Genomic DNA, 13,217 nt, shown 5'->3' with positions numbered 1-13,217 from the left:
AAACGGAGATGAAATAACCTTTTATTAAAAATGTTACAAAAAACCACATGCTTTCAAAGGGTGTCCTAATTTTTTCACATGACTGTATATAATTCCACATGTGTTAATTCATAGTTTTGATGCCTTCAGTGTGAATCTACAATTTTCATATTTATGAAAATAAAGAAAACTCTTAGAATGAGAAGGTGTGTCCAAACTTTTGGTCTGTACTTGTATGTGTCAAACATAGTAAAATCATACTGTGGGCCCCATGGAGATCAGTGACTAATGTATGTCCTGATAATCTCTGTACAGTGCTGTGAAATGTGTAGGCGCTATAACATCAAGAGTAAAAAAAAAAAAAAGGAATAAAATAGTGTCTTTTTTCTGTGTTCTTCGTCTAACCATTATTTTTTATGGAGCTCCCACAGTCTCCTGCACCAATGAAATGTATGACAAGCTGATTCTTTTGGCAACAGTACAACTCTTTCCCATTTAGGCTGGGTTCACACACATGTGTCCAACACTCAATTCTATATGAGTAGATATAGAAAAGAGAATAATGTAATTTAGTGTCACTGGCTGTATCAAGATATCGATCCCTAGAGGAAAGAAATAAAGTGTTTTGCAGAGATACCATATGATGGCCTGTTGAGTGCCTATGGGATCCTTTGTTGTAGTCCATGGTACTACATATGGCTTTGACATGTGCAAAAGCCTTCAGTCTAGACCATAACCAACTCCAAAGAGCAGTAGACGAACTGGAGGCAGACTGAGAACTTAAAGTAGCCCTAGAAAAAAAATAAAAGTGGCCCTATTTTGTATTTTTGACAGAAGGCAGGGTCAACACAAGTAGACAGGGCCAGCAATACTATATTGTGACACATTATATCATATCAACAGAGCTCAATACCACATTGGATAACAAAATGCAGCCCCAGCAGCACAAAATACCTCCACTAAAACTGCCCCAGCTGTTAACGTTCTGTCCTCCTACTCCATTTGTCTTAGGCAAATCCGCAAAAAACGGATGGCCCATTGTAGAAATGCCTATTCTTGTCTGCAAAACAGGGCCACGGAATGGAGCAACGGATGCGGACAGCACAGGGAGTGCTCTCCTCATCTTTTGTGGCCCCATTCAAGTTAAAGGGTCTGCACCCGAGCCGCAAAAAATGCGGCTCGGATGCGGATCACGAAAACGGTCATGTGCATGAGGCCTTAGGATGGCAATACAGTTAAATTCAGGAGTTTGGAGGGATGGTCAGATCGTTACTTACCATGGATGGCAGCCGTGAAGACAGCCAGGTGGCCCCCTGGACATTAGATCACTAGGAAGTTTCCCTGTAGGCAAATGTACGTCACATTGTTACCACCAAGCTTTAAACACATTTGCCCACATTTAGTAATTCTAAAGATGGCGTAAGCTTAGACAGGCTGTCCAGACCTGTAAATTTAGGACATTGAACTTTTTCGAACTTCATAAATTAAAGACAAGCTGGATGATGATGACTCTATGTGGTAATTACTAATTATGATAATTTAGAGTAATGAGATTGATAGAGTAATGATAATGTAAAAGTACTCATTTTAAATGCAACTATTTGGGTAAATCGACCTGAACTCAAGAAGATGGCTTATTACAAGTGAAAATTTGGAAAGTATGGAGAAAGTGAAGGAGAGAGAATAAAATGAAATGATATTTGAGAATAGATGTAGCAGAAAAATGTTACAAGCAGAAAACCGCTAAGGCTGCAGCTGCTTGGCTTGACACTAAGTAATGGTAAATCTTCCAGTTAATTGTCCTATGTTCTTTAGTTTCATTCTAATTATCACTTAAACCTAACGAGTCTCAGTACATGTAATTGTAACTAACTGCATTTGTATATACTAATTCTTCAGCGTACCTGGTAGAAAGTTACAAACAATTTGATGTAACAGTTTTAATTAAAAGCAAACACACAATCTCTATGGGGAGAATTGGGTTTTCCTTTCATAGTTATGATTATGATGTTTACATAGAAGAACCATTGAATTTGTAAACCTTTTTTTCTACAGTACCTTGTTATTTTATTTCGGAAACTTAGATATATAATTCAGCTTGTAATTGTTACTATCTATGTAATATCAGAACTCATAAACTATTTAGGCTATGGAACTCAGTAAACTTTTTTTTTCTTAACCTACATATCCTGGGCACACAATGCATTTGCTAAATTATTCATAAAAAGTTCCCTGTATACATTTAAATTACTTTTTAGCATATTGTACAATTTGCAAACATTTTCACAAACTTCTACATTAAATAGACTTTGGCAGGTTTGTCACTTTCCCTGCAAATCAACGTCAAACTCTGTTTAACTCTTGGCCCACTTAAAGGATACATGTGTAGCAGATTTTGAGTGATTCAGAAGCTATATAAATGGAATCTGTGACTTTTCCACTGACTTGGATATTTGTAATGTTAGGAGACAGGTTTTGTGCAGAAAGTACCATGTATTATAAAAGCAGATTGAAGCCTTTTTCTGTATGTGATATTGTTTAGACATTGCTTACAATTACTTTTTTTATACAAAGTGAAAATTTTCAAGTACATATAATAGTATATAGAATTTTCTCTCATTAATATGTTTAAAGTAGAAAACACCCAGCATATAAAGAACATTTCCCTTTTTAATACATTTAAAGATCATATGTACATACAAGTCCATGTTTTAGCCATTGGCAGAAAAAGGTGATAACCAATAATAAAGATGAGCAAATCGTTTCTACTGGTTCGAAATTTTTCACGAATTTTGAAAGAGAGAGAGACTAGTATGCTAATATAGGTTTTTCGGCAATACATATGCGTTGTCTCATTATTGGGAGTGCCTAGTACTCGTAGTACATGTGCAGAATATTGTAGGCCTGGCAATGCCTCTCTAGGTTTCTGGGAAAGATATTCAAATTAGAATTCCTAATCTGCCAGCAGATATAGGATGTGCTAATTTTCATATATTTTTCCCAGAAACCCTGGGGAAACTTTACTGGGTTATAATACTTGGCTGCCGCAATAAGAAGGAGTACTCTAATCAAGGCCTCTCAGGTACAGTAGCCAAGCAAAGTTTCTGATAGTTTCCCAGGAAGAGCTGGATTTCTGGTATGAGACCATTTTCCTTTCCTTTTGGTAAATCTGCCTGAATACCATCATCTAGAGTGTGGTCTATTTGAGTAGATTTACTATTTAGGAGTTTAAGATACCTGTGTGACAACCCACATGGTATCTGGTAATAGTACCAATATTTGTTGTCACTAAGGATGAGCAAACTAGTTTGGTCCAAACTTTGATATTTTTAAGACGGCAGCTGAACCCAAATTTTTTCAAGTTAATTTTGGACAAATCCACAAAAATGGTGCTTAGTACCATTTTAATGCACGATTTGTCAGGAAAAAAATCACTAAGAAGGAAAAAGGAGGGCTCTCCCATGACCTTGAGAGGAAGTGGAAGGGAGGGCTTTGCCCTAATTACCTCCCAGGCTGACAACCAGCCTGGATGAGCCAATCAGTGCTGCAGCAGGCAGGGAGGTGCCCTAGCAGAACGCCATTCTGTGCTGCATCCGCCCAGCGTGGGGAGGTCATCATGTCAGCGTGGGAGACATTTGGCGTGTTTTCTTAAAGATGGCTGCAACGGCCTCTCCACAATCAAATTGATGAGGTATGTACTTTATTATTTTTTTTTAACTCCTGATCAACTCCTGAAAGGCTTCAATGAGACTCTGAGATGTTGTGTTCATCGTTAAACGCGTCATCTGAGGGTTTCAATGACGGGGGGCAGCACGATTGCTGTTCCTCGTTGTTGTGCCCACTACATACAATGGAATGCAGCTTGTGACAAAGTACTTCATAATGTATCAAATTTCTTGTTAAAATTTGGTGAAGCAGCCTAATTAACAAATTTTAAACTTTGCTCAGCACTAGTGATAAAAAGGAATTGAGTGTCAATTGTCCATTTCCATGAATTCCATTTCCACAAGGTTGGAATATTTTTTTTGGGGGGAGTACAATTTTAATTCAATTAATAGGTGATCTGTAGTACAGCAATATACAGGCTAGAGTACCTACTTTCCTGTGAGTGATAATGAGAAATTGAGCATAGGGCATCATTTGTCCATTTCTATTTATTCCATATCCACACAGTTGGAATGTAATTTTTGGGGGGATTGTTCAATTTATTAAAACCAGCATATATATGTGATTACTACAACAATACACAGAGTTGTGCACAAAATTATCAGTGATAACGAATTTAGGCCTAAATCCATTTCTCTTTTACAAACCGGATTCCAAAAAAGTTGGGACACTATACAAATCGTGAATAAAAACTGAATGCAATGATGTGGAGGCGCCAACTTCTAATATTTTATTCATAATAGAACATAAATCATGGAACAAAAGTTTAAACTGAGAAAATGTACCATTTTAAGGGAAAAATATGTTGAATCAGAATTTCATGGTGTCAACAAATCCCCAAAAAGTTGGGACAAGGCCATTTTCACCACCATGTGGCATCTCCCCTTCTTCTTACAACACTCAACAGACGTCTGGGGACCGAGGAGACCAGTTTCTCAAGTTTAGAAATAGGAATGCTCTCCCATTCTTGTCTAATACAGGCATCTAACTGTTCAATCATCTTGGGCCTTCCTCTTTATGATGCGCCAAATGTTCTCTATAGGTGAAAGATCTGGACTGCAGACTGGCCATTTCAGTACCCGGATCCTTCTCCTACTCAGCCATAAGTGTTGTGATTGATGCAGAATGTGGTCTGGCATTATCTTGTTGAAAAATGCAGGGTCTTCCCTGAAAGAGATGACGTCTGGATGGGAGCAGATGTTGTTCTAGAACCTGAATATATTTTTCTGCATTGATGGTCCCTTTCCAGACATGCAAGCTGCCCATGCCACACGCACTCATGCAACCCCATACCATCAGAGATGCAGGCTTCTGAACTGAGCGTTGATAACAACTTGGGTTGTCCTTGTCCTCTTTGGTCCGGATGACATGGCGTCCCAGATTTCCAAAAGGAACTTTGAATCGTGACTCGTCTGACCACAGAACAGTCTTCCATTTTGCCACACTCCATTTTAAATTATCCCTGGCCCAGTGAAAACGCCTGAGCTTGTGGATCTTGCTTAAAAATGGCTTCTTCTTTGCACTGTAGAGTTTCAGCTGGCAACGGCGGATTGCACGGTGGATTGTGTTCACTGACAATGGTTTCTGGAAGTATTCCTGAGCCCATTCTGTGATTTCCTTTACAGTAGCATTCCTGTTTGTGGTGCAGTGTCGTTTAAGGGCCCGGAGATCACGGGCATCCAGTATGGTTTTACGGCCTTGACCCTTACGCACAGAGATTGTTTCAGATTCTCAGAATCTTTGGATGATGTTATGCACAGTTGATGATGATAGATGCAAAGTCTTTGCAATTTTTCGCTGAGTAACACCTTTCTGATATTGCTCCACTATCTTTCTGAGCAACATTGTGGGAATTGGTGATCCTCTACCCATCTTGGCTTCTGAGAGACACTGCCACTCTGAGAAGGTCTTTTTATACCCAATCATGTTGCCAATTGACCTAATTAGTGTTAATTGGTCTTCCAGCTCTTCGTTATGCTTAAATTTACTTTTTCCAGCCTCTTATTGCTACTTGTCTCAACTTTTTGGGGATTTGTTGACACCGTGAAAATTTGAATCAACGTATTTTTCCTTTAAAATGATACATTTACTCTGATTAAACGTTTGATCTGTCATCAACGTTCTATTACAAATAAAATATTGACATTTGCCATCTCCACATCATTGCATTCAGTTTTTATTCACAATTTGTTTAGTGTCCCAACTGTTTTGGAATCCGGTTTGTATTTATTTTCCCACACATTTCCAATTTTCATAAATTATTATTATTATTTTAATTTTTTTGGGGGGGGGATTGGGAGTATTGTTGATTATATTCTAACCAACATATGTATGTGCACAAAAGTATCTGTGAGTAATAAGGAATTTAGGCTTAAATACGTTTTTCTTTATTTCTGTCTACATTCGTTTCCGATATTTTTTATTTATTTTTTTGGGGAAAATGATATACATAATTACTACACCAATACACAGGGCAGTGCACAACATTAACTGAGAGGACTAAAAAATGTCCAGGCTACAGAAGGGTTCCAAACGAAAGACTCAGAGCCATAATGTGGGTGGTAGTAAAAGTTGTAGTAGTAGGCCATAGTTGTCCCTGTTGGCTTCAAAAAAGCACAACATTATTGTTAAGAAGAAAGAGTATGAGATTGTGAATTGGATGGCTCACGTCTCCTTTTAGTCGCAGCAGGATGATGTGGAGGTGACTTCAGAGTCCGACACCTTCCCGTAAAGCCAGGGGTCATAGCGTTACTCCTGCTCCTTCTCCTTGCAGCCCCACAGAAGGCTTTTAGTGGAGTTGTCTCAGTCTTCACTGCCCCCTTCTGGGACGCCTTCCTTTTTCCTAAGAAGTGGTAAGAAAACCCCACCACGCCCTACAGCAGATAGTCAGAAGGGGATAACAAATAGAATACCTCCAGTTAGTGTTGATTGAGCATGCTCGGCTTAATACCAGTTTGGCTCGAGCATCTTGATGCTCGGCACATGGCGGTAATCGGCTGAATACCGCATGTGCTAGAGCGCAATGCTCAAGTCCCCTCACCGCGCGTTTGTTGGCTGCTACGCAGCCAATAAAACTGCAGTCAAGTCCTGCCCTTCACTGTAATGCCGTAGCCATGTTGGTTTACTGGCATTACAGTGATTGGCTGGCCGGAACGCATCATTGGGTGGTATATAGCTCAGTGTTAGTCGGGGAGAGCTGTGCTGAAGAAGGGAAAGAGGGAGTGAAAATTATTATTTTTTGTAAGTTTAAAAACTTGTCCTTTTAAGGACTATTGTTCTGTGTGGCAGCAGCAATATATATTTTTAGCACAACCTGCGCTAAATTGCTAAAACTTTACAGACCCAAAAGTGCTTTTAAGGACTGTTGTGTGTGGCAGCAATATATATTTTTAGTGCATCCTACGCTAAATAGTGTGCAATAGTTAGGCCACTGCAGACAGCGACATTATCTGCGCTACATCTCCTGTGTAACGTGTGCGCATCCCAAAAATATCTGTGGCATCCACTGTTCTTTTTCCTTAGACGGTGTTCGCTGCGGACAGTGACATTACCTGCTGTACATCTCCTGTGTAACGTGTGTTCATCCAAAAGATATCTGTGACATCCAGCGTACTTTTTCCTTAGACTGTGTCTGCTGCGGACAGTGACATTAGCTGCGCCACATCTCCTGTGTAACATGTGCACATCCCAAAAATATCTGTGACATCCAGTGAACTTTTTCCGTAGACGGTGTCCGCTGCGGACAGTGACATTAGCTGCGAAACATCTCCTGTGTAACGTGTGCACATCCCAAAAATATCAGTGACATCCAGTGTACTTTTTCCGTAGACTGCGTCCACTGTGGACAGTGACATTACTTGGTGTACATCTCCTATGTAACGTTTCCACATTCCAAATACCTGTGACATTCCCTATAATTTTATATTAGCCGCTGCTGACATCAGTGACATTATCTGCAGTATTTCTCCTGTGTAACGTTTCCACATCCAAAATACCAGTGACATTCCCTGTAATTTTATATTAGCCGCTGCTGACATCAGCAATAGTTAGGCCGCTGCAGACAGCGACATTATCTGCGCTACACCTCCTGTGTAATGTGTGAGCATCCAAAAAATATCTGTCACATCCAGTGTACTTTTTCCGTAGCTCGTGTCAGCTGTGGACAGTGACATTACCTGGGGTACATCTCCTGTGTAACGTTTCCACATCCCAAATACATTTTTAATTTCTTTGCGCATACACTTACAAATCCTACGCTACTGTACGTGTGACATACTTTCAAGCATATATAACATTTAATAAGAAGAAGGCGAGCAGTAAGCGACAGGGAAGTGGCTGCGATGCTGATGGTGCACGCAGAGGACGTGGCTCTGGGCATGTTGAAACTGTGCCTGCTGCCAGAGCACAAGAAAAACAATCATCCACGATACCTAGCTTCATGTCCCAGTTTGCCGGGTGGCACAGGACAACTCTTTCTAAGTCAGACCAGTGCGACCAGTTGGTCGGTTGGATTGCAGCCGATAATGCTTCCAGTCGGTTAAGCAACACCCTAACACCAAGTCCAGTCTCAGTAGCCAAGAGTCTGGTCAACACAATCCTCACCCTGATCCTCCTTTCTCCCACCATGGAGAGTCTTGCCAAACAAGTGATCCCACACTCGGATATTCCGAGGAGCTCTTTTTAGCACCATTCCTTCATTTGGGCCTCTTGACAAGCCTGCTTGAAGAGGGACATAAGATCCCATACTCTTGAGCTACCACAGTCACAAGAAGATGACGGTGGGGAATGGCAATTAGTGTTTCACGAGGTGGTTGCTGATGATGAGACACAGTTGCCAATATGTCAACGGCAATTCGTGTCTCAAGAGGTTGATGATGAGGATGAGACACAGTTGTCAATAACTGAGGTTGTTGTTAGGTCAAGTCAGGAGGATGAGGAAGTGGAAGAGGAGGTGGTGGATGATGAAGTCACTGACCCAACCTGGGAAGGTGGCAAGCTGAGCGAGGACAGCAGTACAGAGGGGGAGGGATCCGCAGCACCGCAACAGGCTGTAAGAGGCAGTGGGTGGGAAAAGGGAGAAGGTGGGTCACACCAAACAGGCCCGCAACTGTTCCCCGGAGCACACCCTTGCAGAAATCTTCCTCTTCAAGGGGTAGGTGTTCCGCAGTCTGGCGCTTTTTTGAGGAAAGTGCGGACGACAAAAGAATTTTCATTTGCAACCTGTGCCATACAAAAATGAGCAGGGGCGTGAACGCAACCTCACCAACACCAGCATGATCTGCCACATGGACTCAAAGCACTGTAATAGGTGGGCCGAACACCTGGGTCCACAATCTGTGTCTGCGGGTCACACCACTGCCTCCTCTTCCCCTGTGTTACGTGCTGGCCAATCCCCTGTCAAAGGCAAAGGCCCAGATGCCTCCCGCCCTGCACCTGGACCTTAGCAAGCACCATCAGCGACCACATCCACTTCCATGTCCTAGCGCAATGTACAAATGTCTTTACCCCAGGTATTTGAACGCAAGAGCAAATACCCAGCCACCCACAGGCCATAGCACTAAATGCGCAACTTTCCAAATCACTGGCCCTGGAAATGTTGCCTTTTAGGCTTGTGGACACTGAGGCATTCTGCAGCTTGATGTCGGCGGCCGTCCCTCGTTACGCAGTTACCAGCCGCCACTATTTTTCACGGTGTTCCATGTCCGCCTCACACCAGCATGTGTCCCGTAACATCACCTGCGGACAGTGACATTACCTGGGGTACATCTCCGCTTCACACCAGCATGTGTCCCGTAACATCACCCGTGCAACGCATCACCCTGACCAACGCAGTTACTGGGAAGGTCCACTTAACCACTGACACATGGACAAGTGCTTTCGGCCAGGGACACTACATTTCCCTGACGGCACACTGGGTGAACGTTGTGGAGGCCGGGAGCGAGTCATACCCTGAGATGGCACAGGTGCTACTGATGCCAAGGATTGCGGGCCCTAATTCCATCAGGGTTTCCGCCACCACCTACCTTAGTGGCTACAACCCCCACTTCTCTTCCTCTGCCTCCTCCTCCACTTTCACCTCAGAATTATCCTCTTGCAACACCAGTCATCCATCAGTTGGTAGCTGGAAACAGTGTAGCATTGCAGTGGGGAAGTTTCTACAGGCCGTGTTTAAGCTGATCTGCTTAGGTGACACTCTGCCGCAGAGCTGTGGCAGGGGATAAGAGACTAGACTGATCAGTGGCTCTCACCACTCAACCTAGAACCAGGCATGGTTGTCTGATAATGGCCGTAACTTGGTGACGGCTTTGGAGCTCGGCAAGCTCACACACATCCCATGCCTAGCCCACGTCCTAAACTTCGTGGTTCAGCGGTTTCTTAGAACTTACCCCAATTTGCCTGAACTACTGGTGAAGGTGCGCCGTGTGTGTGCACATTTCCACAAGTCATCGACAGCTTCCGCTGGTCTGTCAACGCTGCAGCAGTGCTTACAATTGCCAGCTCACCGACTGTTGTGCAACATGAGCACACGCTTGAACTCCACGTTCCACATGTTAGCCAGGCTTTGTCAACAGCAGAGGGCAGTAGTGGAATACCAGCTGCAACATGGTCGTAGCCTTTCCAGTCAGTTTCCGCTATTCACCTGTGAGGTTTTAAGAAACTTTGAGGAATAAAAACAGATGGTGAGCGGTGATAACGCTATTATGAACGTAAACTACTCAAACGCTCGCTGCTCCCAATTAAGGCCAACGCTTTGCATGTGGTAGAGGTGGCAATGGGGGAAAACATTACACAGGGTGATAGCCAGACCACTCTCAATTTGTCTTCTCAGTGCAAATTGGATGATGAGGAGGAGGAGGAGCAGGAGATGGTTGCCTACACTACAGAGGGTAGTACCCATGGAAGTTTAATTCCATCTGTTCAGTGTGGATGGGCAGAAGAGGAGGAAGAAGATGAGGAGATTGAGAGTCATCCTCCTGATGATGACAGCGAAGTCTTTCCTGTTGGAACTCATGGGACACATGGCTGACTTTATGTTAGGCTGCCTTTCCCGTGACCCACACGTTTTACGCATTTTGGACAACACCGATTACTGGTTGTTCACCCTTCTCGACCCCCGCTATAAAGAGAATTTATCATCTCTCATTGTAGTGGAGAGGATGAGCCAAATTGTGCAATACCAGATGGTCCTTGTGGAAAAATTGTTGGCGGCAGAGTACGTAGTTCCTTGGGCAAACGAGGAGGGGAGATGAGGGGAACCCACAGCAGTTCCAACAGAGGCAGGGAAACACTCTCCAAAGCCTGGGACAGTTTCATGACACCCTGCCAGCACCCTCACACTGATGTACGGCCTAGTGTCACAAGGAGGGAAATTTTTTGTAAGATGGTAAAGGAGTATGTAGCAGACCATGTCAGCGTCCTCAATGATCCCTCTGTGCCTTACAACTATTGGGTGTCCAAGCTTGTATCACAAACTGGCGCTCTAAGCCTTGGAGGTGCTGGCCTGCCCTGCCGCCAGCGTTTTGTCAGAGTGGGTATTTAGTGCTGCTCAGGGCATAATAACTGATAAGTGGATCTGCCTGTCAACTGAAAATGCTGACAAGTTGACTCTTAAAAAAATGAACAAGGCCTGGATTGCCCCCTGACTTCTCTACTCCACAGAGGAAAGCGGCTGAAAATAAAGGCACTTTAAATGTGTTTTTTATAATGTACTGAATACACTATATTCCCATGCACCCCTTCCACCACAAAAAAGGGTATATGGTTCAATCTTACTTTTCTTGTCCTCCTCCTCTTCCATCATATCAACATGCTTATTAGTCTGCCCTCGCTCCTAATGTTGTAGAGGGTCAGCTCAACTGCAGGCCCTTGCATATAATGTTTTAGAGGGTCATCTCACTGACAGGCCCTCACCTACAATCTTTCAGAGGGCCCGCTCACCTGCAGGCCCTTTCATGTTATGTTTTAGAGTGTCAACTCACCAGCAGGCCCTCAACTACAATCTTTTAGAGGGTGAGCTCACCTGCAATCCCTCACATATAATGTTTTAGAGGGCCAGCTCACCAGCAGGCCCTCGCATATAATGTTTTAGAGGGTCAGCTCACCAGCAGGCCCTCACCTACAATCTTTTAAAGGGTCAGCTCACCATCAGGCCCTCAACCATAGTGTTTTACGGGGCAGGCTCACCAGCAGGCCCTCACCCATAATTTTTTCAATGGTTAGCTAAGCAGCAGGCACTCGCCCATAATTTCTTCAATGGTCAGCTCAGCAGCAGGCACTCGCCCCTAATGTTTTAGAGAGTCAGCTCTGCAGCAGACCCTCACCCCTAATGTTTTAGATTGTCAGCTCAGCAGCAGGCCCTTGCCGTAATGTTTTAGAGGGTCACCAGCAGGCCCTTGCTCCTAATGTTTTTGAGGGTCACCAGCATGCCATCAATCATATTTTTTCAAGGGTGCATGATGCCCTACTTTATGTGTAATAAAGGGTGCATTGGAATGCCGGTTCATTGTAATTTTTGGAAGCCCTTTCACTTAGTGCAAAAGGCCTTATGAGTGTAGGAGTCCCACTACCTGAACAATTGTACCACAGTGTGAATAAGGCCCTCCATTATGTGATATACAGGTTGTATCGGAGTGCCTGTTCTTTGTAATTTTTTGCAGAACTTGCACTTTATATATAAGTAAATATACAGGAAAGAATGTTTCTTAAAAATTTTCCTTCTAAAATCGATTTTATCTTTGGTTTTGTGCATATTATTGTCAGTCTGTAAAAGTGGCGTACTACTCTGAGAACATCGTTTCCAGCAGCGACCTGAATGTCCAAGATGCATCCAGACATCTTACCCATGTTGTTCCCGAACCATTTCAGCGGTGTTTCCATCAATTTCTGACCTTTTTCTATGACACAGAGACCCTCCTCTCTTCAGAGCAGAGGGTGCCTGGTTTAATGCTTGGATTCTCCTATTGACTTCCATTGTGCTCGGGTGCACGGTAGAGAACCCGAGCATCCCGAGGTGTTCGACCCGAGCACCCGAACACCTGAGCACTTTGGTGCTCGATCAACACTACCTCCAGTTATAACATCCATTTGCCCTTAAAAGTGCACTGATTTTCTTCTACTGTTGCAAACGTACAAGTAGGTCAATCAGCATCCCAAGAAATCGTTCCTGATTGCTGCTTCTACAACTTACGTAGAGTGGATGAACAATTATCCAAAAGCTTTATTTTTTAAGCCACTATTACTTTTCTTTATGAAATTGTAGAATTTTCTTGATTTCATCATTTTATGGCTAACACTGGCAGATACAAACTGGATGAAATGATTGCTGTTTGTACTTGGCATGGTTCCTTGTGGGGATGTTGTAGTTGGACTCTAAGCAGAGAGAACAAATGCAAGAAATACTGAATATAATTAAATGTGCAGAAAACGAAGAGAGAAGTTTGAGTCACAGAGTAGGCTATTTCCATAATAGAAAATAGATGTTTAACCCTTTCAGGACCAAGCCAGTTTTCACCTTAAAGGGATTCTGTCACCAGGTTTCACCCCTGTCAGCTAAACATATGCTGATGTTCAGG

Source organism: Bufo gargarizans, chromosome 1, assembly GCF_014858855.1.
Source record: "Bufo gargarizans isolate SCDJY-AF-19 chromosome 1, ASM1485885v1, whole genome shotgun sequence".
Classification (NCBI taxonomy): domain Eukaryota; kingdom Metazoa; phylum Chordata; class Amphibia; order Anura; family Bufonidae; genus Bufo; species Bufo gargarizans.
This window is presented reverse-complemented; position numbering follows the sequence as displayed.